The following is a 27,779-nucleotide window of genomic DNA, read 5'->3' as shown; positions in this document are numbered from 1 at the left end:
ACATCAGTAGCAATCGTCCTCATAGCAGAGGTGCGCCAGCTCAGCGACTGTTTCGATGTCTGCCCTTGTGCTCATTATCTGACTAATAAAACTAATTTTGCTGCAGTCATTGAGAGGGGATAATGTAGGCCCTGAAACATAATAGCCGATCCTGCATCCAAATGATTTTCATACTCACAGCAGCTGCTACCCTCTCGGCTATCTCAAAGATGGATGGACTTGGAAAGGGTGTTTTTTTTCATATCACAGATTGAAATTTTCATCTCAACAATAACCATTTATAAGGAGGATGCCTTAGGTCTCTTTTGGAAGAGCACACAGTTATTAAGCTCACATAAAAACAACGTGGTGCATAGAGAGAGTCTCCCAGCCTGCATGCAGTCCCCATTTGACCCTTGCTCTGGCTGGATGGTAGCTATCATGCAGATGTGTTCTCGGAGCAGGTGACTGAGCCTCTAATCTGTGAGTTGATTTGAATGTGATTTTTTAAAATTATTCTTAGCAACCAAATAGTGGTATGCACTCCCTTAACACCCTTAGAAATGGCATGCATCGTAGTCTGCATCCCTTTTGAATAGAAATATTTATGCTCAGGTACTTCTTTTTTTAACAATAAAACAGATCCTCATGAAATGAGAATTATGAGAAATGGGGACACATCCAACTTATGTTGGATGAGTTTGTTGCAAAAAGCATGGGAATAGGAAACAGAAGACGCCCCTACCCTTTGAACCACAAAACTGTGAGTCTCTCTCTACACCTTCCCCTCCCTCATCACTTGGGCCCTAGTTCTATTACCCTCAACGTCCTCCTCTCTCTTTACCTATGCAGTTATATATCTTTGTCTACTTTAAAAAAAAACAATTATTTAGAATTTATTTTTAGGAGTAGAATTGTTAAGGGCGGGATTTGTGGTAGAGCTTTGACCTCTCATGCACAAGACTCCAGATTTATCTCCCAATACTGCCAAGGAAGAGATGCCAATGTATGCACACGATTTCCCCGCCCAACGTGGCAGCTTCTATACCTACCTTGTCAGTCATGGAACCCATACAGGGGACAAGAGATCCTTCCTCTGAGGTACCTCTATTAATAATATTGAGGATTATTGAATGTTTGACATGGCCAAGGTATTATGGCAATGCAAATGGTCCTGGGTATATTTTGAATCAAGAATGTTTTCAGTTATTATTATTTCAGTGTAATAATAACTGAAATATGGTAATATTCCTAATGCAGGCCTATGGGAGTAGCACAGAGCTGTAAACTAAGCACTCAAACAGCTGGGAGAGAGGATGAGTCTGAGGCCAACTGAACCACAGAGTGAGACTTTGAAAAAGAACTTGAGACGACAACAACAGTACAGGGGATGGGGAGATGGACCCATGATAAAATCACTGGTGGCTTTTCCAGAGGACCTGAGTTTGATTCCCAGCATGGCATGGCAGTTTGCAACAGTCTATAACTTGAATTCCAGGAGGTTTGATGATGTCTTCCCACCTTCATGGGCCACCAGGCACACACAGAGTACACAGGCATGCGTGTAGCCAAACTACTCATGTATATAACAAACAAACAGCTCTCAACATACACATGAATGACTGACCCTAGATATGACAACAATGAGGATAAGGGGTGCTTGGCTATTTTGTGTAGAAAGAGTCCCAGTTAGTTTTTAATTGTTATTATTGAACTCCAAAATTGAGTATAGCTAAGTGGGGGATATTAAAATCATCCATACTGCATATGGCTGCCTCTGTACTCCAGTGGAACAGAACACCATGACCCAGATTTATCATCTTGGTGCCTCTTCCCTTCCTGAAATATCTACTGGAAGGAATGGTTCAAAGCCCTCAGCTAGAAATTCCTTACCCAGCCTTTTCTCTCTTCTTAGTCTTCATTGCAAAGTCCCCAGCACTATTCTTCTATAAATGTTACCACTTGCCTGTCTCCTCAACATTCGTTTCTCTCATCACTACCCACACAAAGATATTGCAGAGTCAAATGCTACCCCTTTCAGTAGAATTCAGTTCCCCACAGACATGCAAAGAGTAGGAAAATATCAGTAAATGTGAATTGCCTTGGGAAACTTAAATAAATGTATGAGCCTGTCAAGATTAGACACTGACTCAGAGAAAACATTGAAGAGCAATCAAACCAGGGACAGAGACATGGTGCCTCAGTCACAATCATGACTGCTCCTGCAGAGGACCTGAGTTTGGTTCCCAGAACCCACATCAGTCAGCTCACAACTGCCTCTAACTCCAGCTCCAGGAGATTCAATGTTCTCTGGCCTCTGCAGGTACCTACACACATACACACCATCCTCCCCCAACACTCACATAATTTAAATTAATAAAATAAATATGTTTTAAAGAGCAGTCAAACTATTTAAAACATTGAGGACAATGGTGAAAACAGTGAGCTATACAGGGAAGCTACCACATAGCAACTTGGGTTTCTGCTCATAGTCACATGAGGAATGAGGGTCTAATATAAAATAAAATATGTAGCCTAAGAACACATGGATTAACAGCAATCCAAATGAAATACATAAAATTTTGATTTACTCCCATAATATGTATAAAAAAAATGTTCTAAACTAAGTCATTTAGTCAAAGGATTGAAAGACGCCAGTGTAACAGAGACACATCCTTATTTTCTCAAGTTCAGAATCTTCTCTGGTCCTTTTTCATTTTCATTTAATTTCTTATGGTAAATATCTCAAATAAGTATCCAGAATACACTGAATCTTCAGCCTGACATCCGACAATACAAACAGAATTAAAATTTACTTAAACTTCTTCATATTATTTAATAATAATCTTTCAAGACAGGGGCTTAAGTAGCTCACACTGGTCTTCAATTCCCTATGTAGTCAAGTATAGTCAAGGAGGACCATGAACTCCCCCACTCTCCCCTTCCTCTCCCAAGGGTAAAATTTCCACTCCTGGTTTCGCTTTTGTTTTAATGAGAATTGCATTACCATTTATAAAATGATATTTGTTTTATGAGCAATTTGAGGCTAGGTTTTTATTGTTCATTTTAAACTTTTAGATCAGTTTCTTGTGGATTTAAGATAATAAGATTTATAAATTCTAAGAATATACTTGGATGATTTTTATATGTAACTGTTTCCACAGTCAGACAAAAGGTTGTTAGGCACTGGTCATCCACTCCCTCTCTCTTTCTGTCCCTGCCCTGTCTCCCTTTCTTAAGTAGAGTCTTACAACATGACTCTGGATGGTCTTGAACTTGCTACTTAGACAAGACAAGCCTTAAAGTCAGAGACCTTCCTGCCTCTGCCTCTTGAGTGTTGGGATTAAAGGTGAGCACCATTCCTCCTGGCAGATTTTCCCCCCATTGAGCATCATGCTTTTGATGGACATTCATGTTGTTGAATCAAACAGTACTTTATTCCTTTCATGTTGTTGACTAGCAAGAAAACAACTCTCTCATTCTACTTCTGATGGCTTATTAGTTTGCTCCCTGTTGCTGGAATAAATACCATGACCAAAAGCAAGTAGTAGAAAGAAAGAATTTCCCTGTTTATACATCCACACCACAGTCCATCAATGAGCAGGAACCTGAAGGCAGGACCTGAACTACAGACTGTGGATGAGTTCCTTACTAGAGGGTTCCTTCTGGCTTGCTCAGCCAAATTTCTTATACAGCCCAGGCCCACATAGCTAGAGATGGTACCTCTGTCCCAGCAATGGTTGGTGCCCCTTCATCAATTAGCAATCAAACTCTACCTCACAGACATGCTCACAATCTGATGGAGACAATCACTCCCTTCTGGGTACCAAGTTGACATCTGAAGCTTACTGTGAGTTGTTAGCATTGTGGAGCAGACACTCTAAGAAATCTAAAGTGGAGCCATAGTCCTCCTTGTAACTAAATTGTCAGAGAGATGAGCTCACTCTTACAGCAACAAAAAATAAATTGTGTCTAGACAAATTCTTCTCATTTGTCTTCCTCTTCTTGCTTCTGCTGGTTCCTTTTATATACTGAATAATTTTTATAAAGTCTCTAGTGCACCCAGGGCATTTATGTTTTCTGAAATGGTGAAAGCACCTTCACAAAATTCTTTCCTTGCACTGAGTGAAAACTTTCTCGTGACAATGGCATCAACTTCTCTACCCTTATTGTCCACCCTGCAGCTCTAGTTAATGAGCAGGGGCAGCAGCACACCTGCACAGCATTATCCTTTGTAGCATGGCCCCTTTTTCCTGCTGATGACTTAACTTGCAGTGACATGTATTCGGAACCTCATGTGCAATCATGGGAAACAAAGATTTCTACTGTTTTCCTGCATCATTCTTTGGGATGAGAGTGTTATGTAGCATCTCTTTGAATTGCATTATGTCAGGATATTTGAGTTTTAAAATTGCTGTTTGCATTGTTGATTTGAGTTTCATTTAAATAATATTTAAATGAATTTTGGTTTGAGATTAGAACAGAATATCCAGCAATTTCTGAAATATCCTTAAACATATGCTTGCCATTTTGTATTATGTATTTTGGTGAAGTTGTGTGCCAGCCTGGAGAGTTATAAAATCAAAACATTAATCAGCTGTGAAAACCACTGAAGAGGCTGTACATGCTGCAATGCCAGAGATTCAACCAATGGTTATTTTATACTTTTATGTTTGTGTAGATACATGAGTGTGCACGTGTGTGGAGGTCAGAGGTCAACCTTGGGTGTCACTTCTTAGGACTCATACAGCTTCTATTTTGACAAGGGGTCTCTCAGTGGGAAATGGGTGGCCAGGAACCTCCTGAGACCCACCCATCCCAGCCTTTTCATATCTGGGACAACAAGCTTCTGCTATCACACCTGGCTTCCTAAACGGGTGCTGGTATGTGACTCAGGTCTCCAAGCCTGAGTAGCAAGGCACTGTATCTACTAAGCCTTCTTCCCAGGCCCCAGTTAATTCCATTGTAAAAACTCAACAAGCATGTTGATCTCATTAAAATATACTTTTCTTTCATCTTAAATAAATGGCAAAATATTTGTATGATGGAGAATTATCTTAAAGTAAATTTCATTCTGGTTCATTATCACTGCATGTTTGATTTGAACACATTTGATATACTTATATGTTTGATATACTTGAGTTCACTTAAAATATCATGAACAAAAATGAATCAAGGGGGAAGGAACTTTACACAGTTAAAGACATGTTGTAATCAAGGAAGGGAGCATGACATCACAACAGTTACATTCATGGTCATTTTTAAGCCTCCTCTGTCACCAGGGACCTAAGCAGAAAGCCAAGTTGCTTATTCTCCAACACAAGTAACTAAGATTATCAACTTTATTCTGACACATTTCACGGAAGACAAGACTGTTGAATAGATGAACAATGTGTGAGGTCAAGGGACATTTAAGATACCCAGAAGGCATTTGTTTTGAAGGGTTACTCACCTATAGCACAGAAAGACCTCATTCCTGCAGACATAAAATTACACAAAGTGAAGCCGAAGCCATTAGGTGGAATTCAAGACACCAGGAGCTATTCTGAAATGGCTTTTTAAATGTGTATGAACAGCAGTTCCGGGCTATGTGAGGTAACTGCAAGAACATCTTTTTTTGCTGTCTTTTGGGGGATTTGGGATGGAATAGGGCCATGGGGTGGGGGTGGGGGTGGGGGTGCATTACTACCATTGAAAGCCATTCTTGCTCCAAAACAACGGATTTGAAAAAGCCCACCCCTTGCAGCTCCCAGGTTAGGGAGCATAGGTGGTTGTTGACTTCCCATTTTCATTCTGTGCCAAATTCCTCAGAGTTAGATCTGGTCAAAATAGCAGGTAATTTCATTTGAATGATAAGCAGCTCAGTTGGGGAGGAAGGAGACAGGAAAGAATAGAGGCTCCATGGAGCTAGTGCACCATGGAGCTAGCGTATCCCTGCTTGTACTTTGCTGGGAAATGAAGATGGCAAAGTTTGTGAGCCTGACTAAATGTTTCGTATTGGGCTTTACTAGTACTGACACAGGCACTTAGACAGTGGGCTCTGACTGAATCCCTGCAGCATAGCTTCAAAGATAAAGTCATGTGATAGAGGACACGGTGGTCTAATGTCTCAGACTGTTTATGTTGTAAGGTTGACTAGAATACCAGGTATGGGCAATTCATCATCTAGGAGACACCCTTGTTGGAGGGAGTAAGCAAAACTCACTGTGGTGATCGGATTCCAGTAATGGTCTTAGTTTATTAGTCTTAAATTCTTGGGCATTCCTGTCAGCCCTCCCATATGACCGTTCCCCAAGCAACTCCCTGGCCACGTCAGTGCAAAGAAGAGGCAGCGGTTTCGGTGTTCTTTTAATCACAGGGCCATTGTCCCTTCGAAGTTCAGAGGGGGACTGTTTATAGCAAGGCTCTTTCCACGGAGTCTAATTCTCTGTGGCGTATTTTCTGTAGTGGCACTGAGGAGACTCGCTGGAGACCTCACCAGATTGAAGAGATGGTGTCCCCCAGGAAGCAAAATATTCAACTGGAGCTTACAGTGTGCTGCTGTTTCCTATGAACAACCTTTTTTTATCTAAGGAGGCACATATGAGGCTATGAGATGCAAAAGAAAGCTTTATTTCCTCCCCGAAATGTCACATACCATGAAGGACACTACCTAATGCCACAGTGGAGGAAGGACTGCTGGCTGGGAGCGATTTCTCAATGTAAAGGAATCCTCTAATGGGAGAAAACCATGCAGAGAAAGCATTGTGGACTAACTGCAGACAACTTACAATGAGACATTTCTGCAAAATCAAATAGAAAGTCTTAAGAGGCTTTAAAATTCATCTAGGAGAATCACATCCCTCAGAGACGTTTGAGATACTGTGTCTGATGCACTTGACACAGTGTTTACAAGGTAATCTAGGAGTGACAGGTGCTCTTGGCTAGCTCAAAAGCACACACTGGGAAAAAGAGACCAGCATTAAGAAAGGCAGCAGCTGCTGCTACAGAGCAAGGCACAAGTAGTGGACCCAGGGGCCTCTCTGCTTCAGCTGATGACACAGACCGGGCGGAGGGCAGGTGTGGCAAGAACTCCTTCAACACACACTCAGGAAAGATGAAGAGATGGTGTCCCCCATCTGTCTGAACGGTGGCTAATGTGATGGCGGAAGTTATAAGGCTCTATGATTAAGAGCATAGGCTATGGAAAAATACGTCTTATTTGGGTTTCAATGATACCAAGGTGGCAGACATATTTTCTTAATTGTTTGCTGGCTGGAACAGAACTGAATCTCAAATTAATCAATCTCTCCTTCTCTTCCTCTCTCTTTCTCCCTCTCTCCTTCCTTCCTTCCTTTCATTTCTTCTTTCTCCTTCTTTCCTTTTTGCGTCTTCCTTTCTTTCTCTCAATAGAAAACGGATGGAGTAGAGAAGAACAAGATGTGTTCACATGTACCAAGAGGTAGTGTTAGACCCCCGAAAACTCAAGTATCCGGGGTCTCAGGCCAGGTTCGCGGTCACCCCAATCACCAGGCGGATTCGAGAGCTTGCTGCAAACTGCACGAGGCTTTATTGTAATTTAACGAACTAACCCCATGTTAGCTCGGGTCTTTCACCCACCCGCCATGGCAGACGGCTAGAAAAAGACGGCTCCTTGGGTCTCCCAAAAGATCTTATAGGGCAGCGTAAGGGGAGTGTCTAGGGGTACGCACAGGCTCACGATTGGTGTGCCTCCAGGCTTGGAGGGCTTGCCCTGTGTTGATTGGTCAACTGGTTGTTATGGCTCATAGGCCCTCCCAGGGTGGTTGCTATGCTCTCTACGTCATTGTCGTGCGCTTGTCCGTAAAGCACACCCAGGGTCGTAAAGCATAGCGCCACCAGCTAACTTCCGATTGGCTCCTTGTCACGAGACAGGCATCTGACTTTCTAGTGACTAACTTCTGATGGGTTCCTTGTCACGAGACAGGCATCTGACCTCTACGTGACCAAGGTAGGTTTATGGCAAGCACGTGTTCGGCTGTTATGGCTGCCAAAAGGGAAGCCGGTTCCTTCATTCCCCCATTTTCTTTTTTGTAAATTCCAATCATGGAATTGCTGTCTCTCTAGCATCCCCATCAGGGAGTGATAGATACTGGCATCCCCATGCAAGGGAGTTCCCTTTGACTTAGCATTTTAACCAGGGAAAATGGACGGCGAAATTCTTTTCCAAACTGCTTCCTGCTGACTTTGGGACGAAGTTAGGGACCCCAGAAGGTTGAAATGCTAGTCAAAAGCAAAAAGGAATTTAGGCAATGGGGAATCCATCAGGGGCTTCTGGTTAGCAGACACTGTTGCAGAGACAGGGGGTGTCCATATCAGCTGAACTGGTTCACATCCATAGCAAGTCTAGGGCTCGCAGTCTATTTAGAACAGCCTGTAGTCAGCAACTGATACTCAGATGTCAGCCAGAAGCAGAAACCTGTTTAAGACATGTTTAAACTAGGAACAGAGGTTAAAACTTATTTACTGAAGCCCACAGTGCAGAAAAAGCAGATATCTCGATATCTGTTTAAACAGCAGGAACATACTTAGCAAAAACTACAGATTTGGGCTATAAGCATGTACATTTTTTTTCTGTCCAGAGAGCCAGGTATGGATTGGACAGAGGTGCCTTTGGTCTGATGAAAAGCCCTTTAAGTTTGTACTTAGATGACAACCAAAATAAACTTAAAAACCTTGAGCTTGTGCCTGAACAGTAGATAGTTACTATTTTATCAGCTAACATACTGACTAGTCTATAGTGGATCTGACTGACTGATGCTGTCAAGCTGACAACCAGTAATATTTCAGAGATCTGAGAAGGGTATACTTTATCCGAATCTACTAAAAAGTGACAGAAGCCAGTCTATATACAGTTAGCCACACCCAAGTTTCTCCATTACCGCTGGAGGCAGGTGTCTTAAAGACCAGTAATCTTCGCCAGGCCTATACTGTGAGAGTTTTTTTCTCTCTGTGGAAGAGGGACATGGAAAAGACTGACCTTGTTTTGTCTAGGCAAAGGGGTGCAATCAATTTTCCAGTGTCCAGCAGCTTTGTCCACAGTCTCGGCCAGGTTCTGGCAGGCGGCAGGTTTCACATCTGAGCATCTCGCTCACTGGTCCAGGTGCAGGAACTGGGTTGCCTCATAATCTTTGGAGACTTTGGGTCACTGTCCAGATCTGGCAGTCTGTCTGACATTATAAACTTTAAAGATAACAATTTAAATGCCATATTCTGAAGATCTCTGAAGCATTAGAGGTCTGTTTTAGTTACTTGCCTTAAGCATACAAGAAGCACACAGGTGGCTAGTTAAAGTCTTTCTGTAATACAGCTGAACTTAAAACTATATAGAGCTACCTTACATTTTTTAAACAGTAGCTTAACTTCTTTCTGAGGCAGGGTTTTTCTGTGACTTTGGAGCCTGTCCTGGAATTCGATCTGCCGGACCAGGCAGGCCTTGAACTCATAAAGATCCATTTGCCTCTTCCTCCCGAATGCTGGGATTAAAGGCATGTGCCATCAACATCCTGAGCTTAAAGGTGTGTGCTACCAACATCCTAAACTTAACTTCTGAAAACACAAACTGTAACAGATTAGCATCTTTTATAAAACAAGAACTTTACATTGTCAGGCTTTGCTTAGAAATAATTCTAAATTGAAGCTCTTTAAGTACAAACATTAATAAAAACAAACATTTGAAAACTGGTTTTAAAAAGAAATTTAAATTCCCTTAAGGTCTTTCTGTAATGTATAGAAGCATTAACATTTTAAATCTTAATTGAAAAACTTGTTTCTAAGATGGTACCTCTAATTTCCATGCGGTCATCTTTAGTCAAGATGGCGGTTTAAGTATTCTTTTTTTAACTTTAGCAAAATGGCGACCAGTCAAGTCATGTGACCAGTTACAAAATGGCCGTAACTTGCTTTGCTTAACATGCTTAAGTTTATACCAGGAAATAGAACATTTTTAAAACAAGTATACATAATTTACTTGAGAAATAAACAGGACTTTTTAAAAAACAAAATCAGCTTAATATGGTTAAAATTTTAACTTATATTACCATTTTTAAAATTTATTTGTAGACATGAGAAACCATAGCACAGTTTACATTTTTTTTTTTTGGCTTGTAACAACCTTTTCTCTGACCTTCGACAACTTTCCTTTGACCTTCTACAACTTACTTTAACCCTCTATAACTTTCTGTAACAATCTTTTTCTCTGACCTCCAACAACTTGCTTTAATCCTCTATAACTTTTACCATTTGTTTTAACTCTCTTTAACCTTTTATTTTATTTTTTTGACTTTCTTAGACATTTTTAGACAATTTTTTTTTATTATTTAAGTTTTTTACATTTTTTTTCTTATTTTTTAGTTAACATAAAAATTTTGTCAAAGTCCCTTTTATAGTTCTTAATAACTTTAAGGCCATTTAGATGTCCGGATCAGGCCAGATAAGCTCCATGTGCTCAAGGCAGAGAGACCTGGGGTAGGGGTGCTGCTGGTAACCCCAGACCCTAGGCCAATCCAGGTGTGGGAAAAAGACTCGTGCGGCCCCCCTGCATACCATGTGTGTAGAGCACAAAGAATGCCGGGCAGCTAGGCAAATGGCAGGGACCCATGGGACCGGCAAGTGGGGATAGGGAAAGACTCACCTACATGGGCCAGGCTCAGCTGTAAGGGCTGCAGCAGTGGTTCGAGTTCAGAAAAGCAGCCTCGGGGGACTCCAACATAACACATTCTAACCCGTGACACATGGCAGAACTCCTTTCCCGTGCCATGTGCTTAGGGCAACAAGAAAAGACCCCTGACCCATGCATGCCACAAATATGAGACATGGAGACATTAGACAGGACAGACATTAGACAGGACAAACCGCGGCAAAGAAATGGTGCCCCAAACCAAAATTACAACCAAACCTTGGACTTTCATCCAGGGTGGAACCAAGGTTCTCGCAAGTCTGCTTACCCTATGGTTCAATTACAAATTCTGCGCAGATCAAATACAAATTACAAATTCTGCGCAGATCAAATCAAGCAACCCTCGGACATTCATCCAGGGCAGGACTTTAGGGTCATCCCCAGAAGTCCGAATTACAAATACAAATTCTGCGCAGATCAAATACAAATCATGGCACCAAACAAAACAGCAAGAGACAAAACAAGAAACATAGAACATTGAACATATATAAGTTGCGAGCTCTAATCATCTTACCTCCAAGATCGAATCCACTCAGGTGAAGGGTGGTCGCAAATCGCGGACGAGCCCCCAAAATGTTAGACCCCCGAAAACTCAAGTATCCGGGGTCTCAGGCCAGGTTCGCGGTCACCCCAATCACCAGGCGGATTCGAGAGCTTGCTGCAAACTGCACGAGGCTTTATTGTAATTTAACGAACTAACCCCATGTTAGCTCGGGTCTTTCACCCACCCGCCATGGCAGACGGCTAGAAAAAGACGGCTCCTTGGGTCTCCCAAAAGATCTTATAGGGCAGCGTAAGGGGAGTGTCTAGGGGTACGCACAGGCTCACGATTGGTGTGCCTCCAGGCTTGGAGGGCTTGCCCTGTGTTGATTGGTCAACTGGTTGTTATGGCTCATAGGCCCTCCCAGGGTGGTTGCTATGCTCTCTACGTCATTGTCGTGCGCTTGTCCGTAAAGCACACCCAGGGTCGTAAAGCATAGCGCCACCAGCTAACTTCCGATTGGCTCCTTGTCACGAGACAGGCATCTGACTTTCTAGTGACTAACTTCTGATGGGTTCCTTGTCACGAGACAGGCATCTGACCTCTACGTGACCAAGGTAGGTTTATGGCAAGCACGTGTTCGGCTGTTATGGCTGCCAAAAGGGAAGCCGGTTCCTTCATTAGGAAGAAGAAAAAGAAGCAGGGAGGTTGTGATAAGTTGAGGAATTGAAGATCTAGAGCAGTGGCGTGTGTTGGTAATTCCAGCACATAAGAGGCTGAGGCAGAAAGGTCACCATAATTCCCATGCCAGACTAGGCTACAGAGTGAGACCTTGCCTCAGACTTGGTACAGGAAGAGGGTGAATTTTGGTGCACAGGAAGGATGAAGGGCAATTGTGAGTGTGGCAGATGCTGGGGGGAGGGGCAGGAAGGGAAAAGCATACCTGTGCTTCGTGAGGAAGGCAGGCTCCAGCATCAATCACCACAGAAGGTGCATGCCACAGCTGTTGTAATTTAAGAAAAGCAGCTCAAGAGTGAAAGACACCATGCAACACAGTTCAAGAAGAGGATTTTTTTTTTAATTAGGGGTAAGGATTGTAAAAAGGGGAAAGAGGAGTGAGGAGACAGGCCTCTAGGGACTGCAGCAGCAGGAGAGAGAGTAAAGAAGAGCAGAGAGAGAGACAGAGAGAGACAGAGACAGAGACAGAGACAGAGACAGAGACAGGGGGGGATGGGAGGTGGGCGGGGCCCTTTTAAAAGGGAACGTAGTGAATGTGCACAGGTGATGCTCTTAGAGGCTGCAGCTGAGGGCGAATCCTGTCAGAAGCCCAGAGACAGGGCAGTACAGACGCCTGAACACTAACAACAGCCACTGCTTTCTTGCACTGATCCTCTTCTAGATCTCATTTCATTTTGCACCAATATAATTTGAGTCATTGGGAAACATAGCCAACATGTTCTGACAAACTTACTAGAACAATGATTTACTCTAGCTACCTTTGAAGATGTACCTTTGGTCAGTGGAATTTTCACATAAGTGAAGGGGCTCATTGCAGAACCAGAGTTCTCAAAGAATTTAAAGAGGGTCTGAAGACATCTCAGAGGTCAGGACCCTTGGTGCTTTTCTAGCGTTTGTTTTCTGCACCTACATTAGGGTGCTCACAACTGCCTGTGACTCCAGTCTGATGCCCTCTGCTGGTCTCTTTGGGCACTCACACACAGGTGGCATATACTTACACACACACACACACACACACACACACACACACACACACACACACACACACAAAATAATCAAAATCAAATACAAAAAGTTGGCTTGTTTAGAAAATCCTTATCATTTTTGCCCTAAGCTATCTGGTGGCAGTAATGGAATCAAACAGTATTTAAAAATAGCATTTTTGATTTATCTGGAAACCTTCGCGATCTTCATGCTAGGAAAAATAACTTAAAATCAGCACAGAAAACAAGTGAAACAAAAGGCTTAAAATAATGAAATGTTACTTTGTCATCATGGTAATTCCTTCCCACTCCCAAGGCACTGTGCCTCTGGGCTCAGGCTCTCAGGGATTCAGACTCCTTAGGTGTCTGGGCTCCTCTGAAATCTTGCTGCAGTAAGTCCAGCTGAAGGTTAATTTCAGGAGGAAGCTGAGTGCTATCCAGAACAATGAAAACAGGAACTCAAATTCCAGATGTTTCTGGAAAGCTAAAGATCAAAGATTTTGTGCTCCCGAAATGTCACTCAGTTTCTGGTTTTGTGCTTTGCCTGCAAGAAAAGAGCCATCCATGTATTCAAGCCTACAACCTTAGCAACTTGTTCCAAACCAAAAGGAAATACTTTCTCAGGTATGTGTCTTCCATGAAGGCAAGATCAGGCCAACTCAGTGCTGTGGGAATTCCCATGGGGCCTAGAGCTTGACCCAGAATATAATGGGTTTCCAGTCTGTACCAATTGGTCTCGGCAGGTTGTGTGGTCCTTGGTTCTTGGTCTTGCATCTGAGGACTCCAATAGGCTGAGTGGCTGACAGGCTGTAATTCATAACTATGTTCATAATTATGCCTGTGACATAGAGGTTTAAGGACGACTCTGTTTTGTGTCCTCCAGCCCATAACACGGGTCACAGCAGCAGCAATTCATAGTCTCAGCCTTCACAATCTGACTGAACACTTGCCACTACTTGAGTTCTGCAATGTGCAAATTCTTTGACTTCCTTTACATTTGAATTTCTGGTTTTAGTCCCTGTCCATTAATTTCCTCTACTTTGGCAATCCTCTAAGTATCCTGGGAAACTGTACAGTTGTAAAATGAGGACATTTGTACCTATCCTATGTAGCTGTTCTGACGAGTATTTAAGTCCATATACTCTATGTAAAAGCATTAAACATTTGCTTTCTGATGAGTGCTGTATGTTATGTACACATGAAGTCTACAGAAAGTTATAAAATAATATATGTACACTTATGATAAATATGCACATATGAGTCTTTGTTTTTAAAAGTGAAATCCTTGCCACTTGGATGTTCAGGGGTGTGGGTTCTTATTTTTTTCTTTGCAGTTAACTTTGGGACGCTTCTGGTAGCATGGCTCCAAACTCACTGCCTTCTTGGATTGGTCTAATAGACCAGGGATTCCATCAATTATATTCTTCATTTCAGTTACAGTGTTGTTTATTTCTAGATTTCCCTTTTTAGTCTTTCTCAAAGTTTCCATCTCTCTTAGTGGAAAGCAATTTCTATATGCTTTTTCCATTTAAGCTATGGCATGTCAATCAGTTATTTCATTTCATATCCCTTGTCTGATGCCTCCAAAGATTTCATTTTGTATGAATCTCCAGCTGATTTGTTTTTCCATTCATGTGTTTGTCCTTGTCTGTTAGCATGACTCTTACTTGTTTATCATGTTCAAGTTGACATAGTCAGGGCAAACAGCCCTGGCCTGTGAAGTTTAGGGTGGCTCTGGCTAGCTTTGAGACATTCCACTTTTTCAGTAGCTGTGCAAAGCCTAAGCTGAAAACTCTTTCATTGGTGTCCCTGTTGTTTTCTTCTATGTTGTCTTTTCTTAAACGGAGATGGCACCCACATTGGAGAATATAACCCTCTATAACTTTAGACACATGGGATCCAACACTCTATTCTAGTGTTGCACCCACCACACACACACACACACACACACACACACACACACACACACACAAATTTTAAATGAGTAAGCGAGTGTGATCACACTTGTATTTGGGGACCAAAGCCTTGCCCCTACCTGTTCCTTCAGTCTTAGACTTGTCTGTAACATCTCAAATCTATCATCTCTGTCCACTGTGGAGTTTCTTCCCTGTGTTTTTCACATCCTGCCTGGGCTTTGGGCCCAATTCAAAGTTTACCTTCTCCAAAAAGATGCAAGTCTTGAGTCTACAGTGACAGTCTGCCCTCTGGATTCTTACCATTTTTTTGTCTTTTGTAGATGGGTAATATGGAAGGATGTCTGGTTGTGGCTTGAAAATATGACACCTCAAAGCAGAAGACCTTTTGAAAGCATGATACATGGAAACTCCTATGCCTCAGCGTTCTGCCCCTGTGATAAAGTAACCTGAGGACAAACAGGGCTTTATAGGCTCGTTGTCCATCATGGTGAAGCAGGTGTGGCAAGAGGAACTTAAAGTGGCTACTCACACTTCACCCACACCAAAAAATCAGAGTGAGGAGCCAAAGGCCTTAGCTGGCTTATTCAGTCCAGGACCCCAAGTCCAGGGATTGGTGTCACCCACTCTTAGACTGGGTTTTCTAACTTAATCAACCTACTTAAAATAATTCCTCAGAGGAGCAAAAATATGAACAGAGGAGTCAAGACCATGATGGGAAAACACACAGAATCAGGGAGAGATCACTGACTCAGGTCTGAGAAATAGGGAGTCTGTATAAGACCAAACTAGACTCCCTTAATATAGGTGACAATGGTGTGACTGGGACGATATATGAGACCATGGGCAGTGGGTCCATGACCTAACACTAATGCACAAACTGACTTAGTGGAGCCCATTCTATATGGAGAGACGCCTTGCCCAGCCTAGACACAGGTGTGGGGGTGGAGAGGTGCCTTGGTCCTGCCTCAACTAGATAATGAGACAGATTTAAGAGACTTCCTACGGGAGGCCTCACCCTCTCCATGGAACAGATGGAGGAGGGAATGGAGGGAGTGGGAAGAAAGGAGGAAGGGGGAACAGGGATTGGGATGTAAAAAATAAATTAATTTAAAAAAAGAAAAATAAGATAATCCCTCAGAGGTATAACCAGTGCCTGCCTCCCACGTGACTCCCACTTGTCATCACAAACACATAGTTTGTAACAGAGCAGGGTGCAAGCAGCTGGTTATCTCATTTCTTGTTCATTTATCGATGCAAAGTGTTCTAAAAATACCAAAGAATTTAGCCTATCTGTAGCTAGCATTTATGAAGAGCAGAATTCGATTCAGCAGTTGTCTTCTGCTGCTGAGCACAGAATAAATAAATGCAGAGAGCTTTGGAGCACGTCTACTCCCTCCACACGCACCAGGCCCTTGTGCCTTTTTGCTGCCATGCCTGTTTTCAGATTAATGCATGCACTTATCAGACCATCCTCAGTGATCCTCAGCCGTCTGCCATGCCCTGTGTGCACTTGACTCTGAAATGACTGCATGATATCCGCAAATGTGGATTGTGTTATGATCAATCACTTTATTTGTAGTACAATTATGCATCTGCACTAAACAACTTCAAGTCTTTCTTATTAAAAATAACTGCATGTTCCACAGGCATTTCTATAAATATATCCAGCGTTACACTGCTCTCTATATATAACTAATGTGGTTTCTGCACTATCGATCACACAGACACATATGTGTCCAAAACTATTAGCTTAGATTGCCAGGAAGGGCTCTTGATGAATGTGTGGAATGCCCTTTTTTTTCCAGAGTCAAACATATGGTTTTGGCACCAATTTTCAGGCCAGCTTCATGCTCAACACAAAGATAAAATATACTAGATTTGCTTGTGTAGAAGCTGCTCACGCAACCTACATTCCAGAATGCCAAGGGGCATTACATCAAGGAAAATCTCTATTCTTCCTGTTCTTGGTGTTCACTAGAACTACCGTCCTGTAGCCATCACCACTGCACACACTTTCTGTGCTACCAAGAGCTGATTAATTTACCAATGGTGTCAAATAAGGACTAGCCGGAATTTTCCTCATTGATAATCAGAATCATCAGCAAAGACTTTGAGTGCAGCAGCAGCTGAGCTCAGTGGTTTTGTTATTATTAGACTGTGATCAGATGTCAGAATGGGAAGGACAATTTGGGTTCCATGTTTACCTGTACTACTGTGCTGGACAGTTTTATGCCCGCTTGATACAAGCTAGAGACATCAGGGAAGAGGAGGCCTCAACAGAGAAAATGCCTCCATAAGATCAGGCTGTGGGCATGCCTGTAGGGCGTTTTCTTAATTAGTGATTGATAGAGGAGGGACCACCCATTGTGGGTAGTGCCTCCCTGGGCTGGTGGTCCTGGGTTCTATAGGAGAGCAGGCTGAGCAGGCCATGGGAAGCAAGCTAATAGGCATCACCCCTGCATGGTCTCTGCATCAGCTCCTGCCTCCAGGTGCCTGCCCTGCTTGAGTTCCTGTCCTGACTTCCTTCAGTGATGTGGAAGTGTAAGCTGAATAAACCCTTCCTCCCCAACTTGATTTTGGTCATAGTGTTTCATCACAGCAACAATAACCCAGACTAGGACAAGTATCAACACAACAGGAGATTTCATACTTAAGTCCTAACAGAGTTAAACACTTGAACTTACTGTTCATGGTTGAACTGGAATCCCTGGAAAGGAGTTTCTGCTACACATGAAGGGTCCTGCCTTGGCCATTAGTGCTGACTTTTGTTCAAGTTTTAAGTGTGTCAGTTGCTATAGCATTAAGGACATAGCTATGACAAAGCAAAACCCATACAGACAATGAGCCAAGATGGCTAGGAATAGTTCTTTAAATGCAGAGTATTAAATAACGTGAACCAAAACAAATAAGAGGAAGAGGAGAGTGACAGATGAGATGATAGCTTAACAGAAGCCTGAATCAATGAGCCAGCAAGGAATCCAAACACACATTTGAGAGACGCGCTTTGAGGCTGAAGGAAGGAATGTGTAGAGTACTGCTTCGCCACCAAATGTCAGAGCTTGTCCTACCTCTTCAGAGGAGCCATGCAGGTACAGCCAAGCAAGCAGGGACAAAGTGTTAAGAAATGGGATCAAGGATATAATACAGGTGAGAGCTGTGTTTTGATGTTTTCATCTATCAAAGAAAAGGACTTGGATCTGTGTCCGCTGCAAGGATGTTTCAAGGATGTCTACAGTTGCATAAACTTAGTTGGCTTCATAGTGTTTGTCGAGTGAAGAAATAAAAGGATTAAAAAGTCAAAGGACTTTAGAGCAAAACCTTTGGCAGGACAAAGTGGCTAGGATTGTCCTATCTTGGTTTTTGCCCCATGTTCTATGCAAGGTCACATGTCTGTCTACTCAGGAGGCTGAGAAAGAAGAATCTCAAATTGTTGGCCAACCTGGGATAAAGAATGAGACCTTATCTAAAAGCCTACACAAAATAAAATAAATAAGGAAAGACATATGACACTCCAGAAATTGCCACCCACAAGGAAAGTGTGCTTCAAGATCAAGTGTCTCATGGGCTCAACACCTCTCTCCTCCACTAGTGTGTGCCAGATTTGTCTCCAGACCAAACATCCTTATGCTTGGAAAGGAGTCATATCCAAGTCCAACAATTTCCAGAGCCAAAAAAAAAGAGTTGTAAAAATCTATCTCAGTAGCCTCAACTTCCTTTGCTTCTCTTTGACCAGATCTGGGTCACACATTCTCCCATAAAATCATTTACAGCAATGAGAAAGGAACCAAAATTTATCTCAGGGTATGGTTTCCTCTACGGAGGCCTGTGAATAAAAGGTAGAACATGTAGAAAAGTAAAATAAAATAAAACAGTTAAAATAAAAGGTAGAAAGTGTAGGAACAAAACCTAAGACCTAAGACGCAACCTCAAGGAAGGAAGAAGAACATGCTCTCTGTGGAGTCGACCACAAACGGCATATCTGTGGTAACCACCCAAGCTGGGCAAAAAGACTTTCATCACGCTCCACACACACACGCTTGTGTCTCACTTTTAGTGGTTTTGTACACTATCAATTTGGGCAGTGGTCCTGTGGGGTTTTCCAATCTTGGGGTGTTTATAAAACAACCCCACGTTTTTAAGTACTCACAGAGAACTGAAACTTGCAAAGACTCCCCTCCCCGACTAATATTCTGAGTGTTCTGGGTGAGATACTTTCTCATAATCCATTGAGTTGAGTTAGGTTTGACCCAGGAACCAAATTCCTACCCTCTAGAACACCAGCAGAGTGTGGAATGGTCAAGGTAGGAGGAAGAATTTGCTCTCAAGTTTGTCCTTCCTGGCTTGCAATATTTCTGTGCTTCTAAAAGCGAAAGGAAACAATTACATTTGTGCTTACTGGACATAGCCATAAATGATTTTCTCAAGTCTGTTTCAGTTTCCTCTTGTTGGCATTTCTAATATAAGACAGCAGGGGCCTACATGGGGAAGATTTGATATCAACAGGAATTGCATTGTAAGAAGTAGATCAATGTAAGGGACTCTGAAAAGTCACAAACTCCAGGTCAGAATAGCTTTTGAGCTGGGAGTTTGAATGGTGCCATCATCCTGGTCATGCGACAGCTACAAGGTCACATGTCACAATGATTTAAATGTCTCCATCTGAAATTTGCATTCTAGAATCTTTCCTTAAGTTATCAAATTACAGAGTGAAAAAATACAAATAAGTAAGACATTTTCTGAAGATACAGCAACCAAATTCTTGCTTCATTCACTGTGATCCTTCTTCAGTTGTCCACACCATAGTGTCTTTAAAGGCTCTCAGTCATCACTAAGCCAAATATCTTCTCTGAGTCCCCTCTCCTCTCTGTGAGGTCTTGAATGGACCTCGTCTGCCAGGACCTGGGTGAGAAAGTATAATTACGATGTCAACCCTGCATGCTAAATGCATCAGTGGAGCCTTGTCCACTGGAAGTCAGAAGAGGTCAGAGGCAGGGAGAGGCTGTTGATAACATACTGGCCATACACAGGATAGTTTGCAACCAAGTCTATGGTCTTAAGAGACAATTTCTTCCACTTAAGAGAAAATGCCAGAGCTCCAGGCAATATTCTGGAGTGGTGGTGCTACTGGTTAGAGAGAAACAATGTATTGCTTAAGTCATGAGGGTAAAGGCACACACACACACACACACACACACACACACACACACACACAGAGAGAGAGAGAGAGAGAGAGAGAGAGAGAGAGAGAGAGAGAGAGAGAGTGGATAGATAAACTGAGGAAAGAGAGGGAAGCAGTAAGGAAAAGAACAGATCACAACTAGAAAGAGACATGGAGAGCTAGGGATAATCTAATTAACAGTTAAAATCACTTCTTTTCAGGACCCAGAGCCAGTCTGGTATTTGAGACAGCAAAATCTTTCACTCAGATCTAGCTGTTTCCTTTGCATGCCCAAATCAGCACATGCCCAGTAAGCAAGAAGTAGTAAGGAGTCCTGGGCCTGGGTCACACAGGTGGGCCGGTGCTATAGACACAAGGACTAAGGTCCTGTGGCACTGGCCTCTCCATCATCCTTGGGAATTTAATATTCCCACCGGCCACTCCCACCGATCTTGGGAATTTTCTATTCCCCTGATCTCCCTCAGCATCTCTCTCACAACTGTGAGTCTTTCACACTCCACACTCTTCCTCCCTTGACATTTGCAGTCACTTTCCAGGACAGCCTCACAGCTAAGGTCCAACTCTGCATGTCAAACCCACCCCAGGACAACTCCTAAGAGCAGCTTCTAGAGATGCCACCACCATGGCAAGGGCTAGTGACATCCTCTGGAGGCTAATTCCTACACTCTTCTTTCTTAGGTTGGCAGTGCGCTCTCTGTTACCCTGACTCAACGTGCCATAGTCTTGGGGAATTCATTTCTCTTTGATCTTCGGGGAAGATGCTATGTGGTGCCGGGCATGCTCGTTCTTCAGGCTCTCCCGTCTGTCTTCCTCCATCCTCATAGTCATTTCCATGGTTTAGGTCCTTACATCTGACATAGTTCACCATGATCATTACTTCCTCCAAATTTGTCTTCTGCTTCCAGCTGCTTCCCTTTCTGTTCCTTCTTCTGTGAACCCCTTTTAATTATAACTAGATTTTCTGACCACTTTTTTAAAAAAATGATCACCGCCTCTGTTGGCACTGCTGGCACTTATCTGATTATCACCTGGTTACTGCGTAGACCTTTTGTTGTGTCCTTACTGCCATTGGTGGCCCTGACTCCAATCAGGGTGCTCATCTATGACCAGTGCTAATGGTTACAGAATCAAATATGGCCTCGTTAGCTACCTCATGGGTTTCTACATTTCTTAGTGCACTTCCAAGGGCCTCTCAAGACGGAGGCTCTCTCTCCTTTTATGTTTCTTCACATCTCTTGCTGTCACGACTGATCTTCCACAAACTTTTCTGGGCACAAAACAGAGACATAACCAATAGCAGATATCCCCTTCCTCTTATCAGACAGGCAGCTCATGAGGACAGACACCAGATTACTCCTCTGTAAGCGGCTTGGGGCTACTGTGCAAACAAACTTGATGCATGTTCCCATGGTGCCAGAAACAATGTCAGTTGGAAATGAAAATTCTATCAATCATCTGTAGCATCTCAAGGATGCAGATGTTTGACATCCTGTTGACAAAACATCAAGAGGATTTGGAAAGAAATTTTAGCATTTCCCGTTTGAATGTGTTTTGGTGTCTAGAAGGCATCAAAGCAACAGATATCCCCAAGTGGCTTTCTGGAGAAAATGACTTCCAGGTGAAACTAGAAATACCAAAGCACTAAGGGACAATAAAAACCATTATCATCGGATGCACAGGATTTTGACTGCAATAAAGTTGCTGGGATTATGGAAAACTGTTGGCGACAATCTGCCTTCCTGTTGGTTGGTAGTCCCAGTATTAACTATGGCCATGTCTTCCATGTGTAGAATCTTCCTATGACCTGTGTGAGGAAGAAGTCCACATAAGTTGCTGTGCCATGAATGAGTGTCTTTTGTGTATAAGCCAATCCAGTGACTTGGAAGCTCCAGCATTGTGATAAGAGTCTCAAGCCTCGTGGCTGGACTTGGATCTCACAGCAAAGATAAGTCAAAGGGCTGAGGAAAGACAGGCCCAATGACAAGTCTTCTCTCTAAACACAATAAGAGCTAGAAGTGAGCATTCAGTGACAATGGTAATAATGTTGGTTTTAAGCAAGTCAAAGAGGAAAAAATAAACCAATGATTTGGTTTACCTTTCAAATGCATAGGAAATTTAAAAAATGATTGTTGAGGGCTATAGGGAAGAGATTAAAGATTGTAGCTATGCTGTGCTGCATAAGAAACTCAGACCTGAGAAGTCAACTATGAGTGGCCAAAGAGAACTTGGGAAGGTACCTTGTAGGCTGTATGTCTGAATGCAGTGGAAATACAGTGGACTCAAAAAACCAAGTTGGGACAATTCATGACTAAAAACCTCCAGTGTCCAGAGATACTTGTTCATGGTTTAATGATCTACAGGCAAACATTTACTGTCAAAGAGTCACCTATAACTAACTATGTGTGACTTGAAGAACCTTGGTTAAAATGACTGCTGGCCCACATGTGTGCTCGCCAGACAATGTGTATGTAATTACCCAACATGTAAATCTTCCCTGAAACATTTATCACCAGTTCAATGAAGTTTATGGAGAAAATATTTTTCAATGAGCAGAAAAATAACAGGAACATTTTCAAGATAGGTGGTTAGCAATGTACACAATAAGATAGATTAGCAAATAAAAACACAGGAGCAAATAGCAAATTAGCAAATTTGCAAATAGCAAATTAGCAATTAGAAACACTGTTGTATGGGGATCAACAGTGACGGCACATGGAGACTTGTGTCAGAGTAGGGTGTATCTGCATGGAAAAGTGATAGCTTGTTACTTTTCTCCTAGTCTACAAATGGCTTCTCCTGAATATGGCATCTAGATGAATAAAGTTGTTGCCCAAGAACGAAATTGATCAGGTAAGAACAGCACGGTGACCATTGCTCATAATGTAGGTGGATGGCCTCTCAGCTCTAGGAAGCCCCATTCCAGTTGAGATCTGACATCCCCAATGGGGTTTATGTGCAGGACAGGGCTAGTCCTCATTTGTCACATCGGAACGGCTCTAGGTTGTGAAGGATTTGGTGAATTCCAAAGAAGAACATGTGGCCCAGCTTCCACAAGCAGAAGAGAGGGTTTTATTATTTCCAAAAGAAAGCAAAGGTTGAAATCTTCCTGTGGGTATCGGTTATTTCTTGGAAGTATGAATATAATCCAGAGCCCCACTGTATCCCATACCTACATGTACCTCTGTCTCCCCTGACCACATATATGCATACATACATGCATGCATACATACATACATATAGTGGGAAATTACCAATACGGAGTCAGGTAGAAATATAAGGATATTTAATAGGGAAAAGCCTTACTTACAGAGCAACCTAGCCAGCCAGCGTGGCAGCGGTCTGTACGCAAGCCCAAAAGTGAAACGAAAGAGAAAACGCAGTCACCCTACGTCCCCTGACCACGCCCTCGCAAGCGTGGTCAGGCACATCTGTAGCCAGACCCTAAGTAGGCGTGGCTACAGCTTCCCCTACACATACATACATACATACATACATACATACATACATACATACATACGGGCAATTAAATTTTGAGTGGACAGAGGACGTATCAGATATTAAACTAATAAGAATAGATACTACACTTGATCTTAGCCAAAAGGCTGTTGCTGCTATTAATGCATAACATATTGCCATTATTGCTCTCTCTCTCTCTCTCTCTCTCTCTATATATATATATATATATATATATATATATGCTAATTGAAACTCAAATATGTGATGAATCCAAGGTGTTTCAGTGAGTGCTCACCTGTGCATGCAAATTTGATTTCATCTTTAGTAAGTAGTAAAGTTATATGCTTGCCAAAAAAAAAATAAGTGACACACTGGAAGACAAATGTCACACAATTTCAATTTTATGTGTAACCTAGAAATGATGAACTTATGGGAACAGAGAGCAGAATTGTGGCTATTAGGCTTCAATGTGGGACTTTTAACTTTTAACAATGGGGAAACGATTGGTTTAAGGATATAAAACTGCAGTTGGACAAGAGGCATGGACTCTCTGAAGTCTTGAGGTCTACTAAGAGCATGATAAATATGGTTGATAACAATATGCTATATTTTAAAAGTTGTGAGATAGTATACTTTAAGTGTTCTCAAAACAAAGATGATGAATATGTGTGATATAATATGTTAATTGGTTTAATTTAGCCATGCCATTGTGAACATACTGTATTCTGTATCATAATTGTGCATGACTTTATTTATGAGCTAAATAAATAAATGAAAAAAATTTGAGTGGAAAGTTCTCTGCCACATGGGACTCAATGAAGGTGGTGAGACCAAGTATGTGGAATTCATACTTGCACATTTGGTGATGATTAGCCCCAACTAATATACAGTTAAAAAATGCATTTGGAGAGCCGAGCACGGGTGCGTGCCGAGCAGAGAGTTCAGAGCCCTTTAAAACTCTGTTCTATTATTAAATTTCTGCTGCTTTCATAATAAACTTCAATTAAATAGTCTCACTGGTTCACTGGAGAAGGTTTCTCTTCGAAATGAACATCTGTCATCGGAGGCATGTATAAACAGCTGTGACTTTCCCTGGCCATATAGGCTGCATTATCCAGACCATCTGGCCATTCTAGCATGGTGATTCTTACTTGGGCTTTTACCCGACACGGTAATTTACTATCTTTAATTTGCTTGGTTTCCTCCGAGAGACCCTTTCCTCTTTTCATACCTCATGGAACCAACGTTGTTTTTGTTTGTTTAGTTTTTGTATTTTTTAAAACAGAAATTGAATCACAATGGTTACAGGAAGTGGACAGGCCTTTCCAAAAGGTCACCGAATGGCCTGACTCCTACATTTTCACCTTTGTCTTTTGCTAACTGAATGCTGGCAAGAGAGGAGTGTAGACATTAAAACGCAGCAATGACGCGTCACCCTCTTTTAATGAGATTGCTTCCCAATGCAGTTTCCGGGGTTTGTTTGTTTGATTTATAAGCTTCCTTAATCTTAGAAACCCTGGCCACTTCTCAAATGATGAAGAAACCAAAGCTTTGTTTTTCCAGGGCTTATCATGCTAACCATGCTTTGCCTGTGAACAGTCACAACAGTATAACCATGAAAAAGGGGTGAGTGTGTTTGTGCCCAAACCTACATTTCCGAGTAGTACATGAACCTAAAAGTGTGCCTTTAGCTAGATACAAACACCTAATCATCTATAATAGTAGCAGATATTTACCCTTGTTATGTTAGTAGTAGGAGTTAGAAAAAATGCCAGATGACTTGGGAGAATAACTGATGATATAGAAAGAACATTTAAGAAAAATTGCTTAAGGCAAAATCTATGTAACTGTCCCTACTACATGTAAAATTATTATAGATAGCATAAAGATTTACACAGCCAACTGTCATCATGTTGCTCTCAGATTATTTTTATAAATTGTCATTATGAAATCATCTATTCAATAAATGCTTCTGGGGCAGAGGTTTGTCCTAAGGAATAGAGGATTGCTAAAGCTTTCGAACCTCCCTGCAATAACTTAGGTGCCAGGAAATTCTAGCATTTTCTGCTAAGTGATATCTGCCATAAGAACTTATATTCAACAATAGCCTCAGACAGTTGCCAACACCAAGCAGAGAGAAGCATCTGCACACTTGTATCTTCTAGAAAAATGAAAATGCTACCTATACAAGCACTTCTACCAAAAAGAAAACCAAACCTAACACTGACTAAGCCAGGCCATCTGCTTCCACTTGTCTAAAAACTTACATGGAGTGTAAAGTAAAGAAACTCAGACAAAATGACAGCCGGGGACTGGGAAACTAGAGCAGAAAACACAGTGTCTTCCACTGTGCTAGCAAAAGAAGATAGTGGAGACACCTAAAGACTAATATAAATTTAAGAGATTCATAATGGAATCCACAGAGCGTTAGCTAAAGTGAAGGTATGGGAGAGAGCGGTTACTGACGCACAGCAGTGAACCAGCCCAAAGGCGTTCCATCCATGCCAGCTCTTTCCAGCTCTGGATTAGTCCCTCTCGCCCTTTGACTTCCTGAAAAGCCAGAGAACTAGTAAGGAAATGACCTGGACACCCCTCATACACTTCTAGGATATTTCCATCTAGGCCCTTAGAGTTCCTCAGCAGCTCTTGTATCTACCAATGGCACTCTTAGTTCCACAGACTTGGAATTAGGTCAGAATTGCAACCCACGAGTTGAAAAGCATACAGGCCTATGACCTGGAGACCTTGTTTGACAGTACATCCTACATTCTCTCTTCCCATTGCCTTTTCTTTCCAAATCTCATGCCTGGGTCCTGCTCTTGCTTGTTTATTTTTTAGTTGTCTGTATATGTGTGTCTGTGTGTAGGTTTGTACATGTGCGCAAGTGCCTGCCAAGGTGAGAGGTCTTGGATCTCCCCTCCTCCAAACTGGAGTTAGGTGGGTGGTTGTAAGCCTCCTGACGTGAGTTTGGGGAGCTGAACTTGCATCCTCTGGAAGAGTAGTAGGTGTACTTAGTAGCTGAATGGTGTCCCCAGTCCCTGGATGCTGTCTTCAGTCCCTGGGTGCTGTCTCCAGTCCCTGGGTGCTATCTCCAGCCCCTGGGTGCTGTCTCCAGTCCCTGGGTGCTATCTCCAGCCCCTGGGTGCTATCTCCAGTCCCTGGGTGCTATCTCCAGTCCCTGGGTGCTATCTCCAGCCCCTGGGTGCTATCTCCAGTCCCTGGGTGCTATCTCCAGTCCCTGGGTGCTATCTCCAGCCCCTGGGTGCTGTCTAGTAGCTGAATCCACATATTATTGATAGTGGAATTCCCCTAAGATTTCCAGGTGTACCCCAGAACCTTCTGCTATGGTCTGTTGTTCGTTTCCATGCTGTTTTTACACTATTTCTTCTTGTCCGACGTTCTAGCTTCTCTGCACTTTGTCCCCAAGTAAATCTATTGATTTTCCATGAACTTTTCTGTGGTCTCTAGTTCCTGTGTCTGTCCTTCTCTATTCTGTTGCCCAGAAAGCTGTTTCACAAGCCTCCACTGTCTTCTGCGTGGCGCATGTGGGACTTAAGGATAAATATAGTCCACATATACCTAAAGGATGTTCATCTTTAAGATAAAATGGGGAAAGCCCAAACTAAACTGTTTACTCTGGCTGCACTAACCAGCCCTAAGTAAGAAAGGATATTAAAGTTAGCTCTTCATCCCAAAGTCCTAAGTAAGAAAGAACATTAAAGTTAGCTCTACCTTCCAAAGCCCCAAGTAACACAGGACATTAAAGTTAGCTCTCACTTCCAAGGCCCCAGGTGTCCTTTAAAGTCATCTTTCCCTTTTATTTTCATTTCCTAAAAAATGCTTTACAGCTCTTGACAATTTTCTCTTCTAGAAAGTTCTTTCTTAAATGAAACTCTATCTCTTCAGAGTTAGTTCGGTTGGCTTCATCCACTCACAAGTCTTTCAACAATAAAATCTCAACTTCCCTCTTCATGGTAGTATTTCCACTATTTTACGGCTATTACCTTCTCTACTGTTCTGTAAGCTGGAAATTCTCAGTGAGGGAATGTATTTTTAAGGCTTCTTGCTTTCCTTTCTCCCAGGGCCTGTCAGCCATGGTCCTTCCATCACCCAGGCTACCTCCAGAGGCTTCTGCCTGGCTGTCTGGGGTTGCATGCCTTCTCTTAGCCCTGGTCATCTGCTCTTACAGTGCTTCTCACAATCAGTGGTGTACAGACCTTGTATGTCAGTGCCTTGTTCCAGCTTCCAATACTACCATTTATACTTCCAAACAGAAAAACACACACATAGATCCCATGTATCTATAGCCACTCTGAAAGTCTAAAGTGTGTCTTTTCCTCTTCAAAATGAA

At 42.4% G+C, this 27,779-nt stretch overlaps 1 long non-coding RNA gene and 1 pseudogene across 1 annotated transcript; both read right to left on the bottom strand.

Annotated features, from left to right (window-relative positions):
* Positions 1-8,966: 8,966 nt before the first annotated feature.
* On the bottom strand, positions 8,967-11,185 carry LOC118238904. Its single transcript, XR_004770315.1, has 2 exons — positions 10,631-11,185; positions 8,967-9,180 (listed from the first exon to the last, which is right to left on the bottom strand). It is a non-coding gene; the product is annotated as an uncharacterized LOC118238904 (long non-coding RNA).
* Positions 11,186-23,418: 12,233 nt separating this feature from the next.
* LOC113836117 lies at positions 23,419-23,587 on the bottom strand (annotated as a pseudogene).
* Positions 23,588-27,779: the final 4,192 nt, after the last annotated feature.

Source organism: Cricetulus griseus, chromosome 5 (genome assembly GCF_003668045.3).
Source record: "Cricetulus griseus strain 17A/GY chromosome 5, alternate assembly CriGri-PICRH-1.0, whole genome shotgun sequence".
Classification (NCBI taxonomy): domain Eukaryota; kingdom Metazoa; phylum Chordata; class Mammalia; order Rodentia; family Cricetidae; genus Cricetulus; species Cricetulus griseus.
The sequence above is the reverse complement of the archived record's forward strand: the minus strand, read 5'-3'. Positions and strand labels throughout refer to the sequence as shown.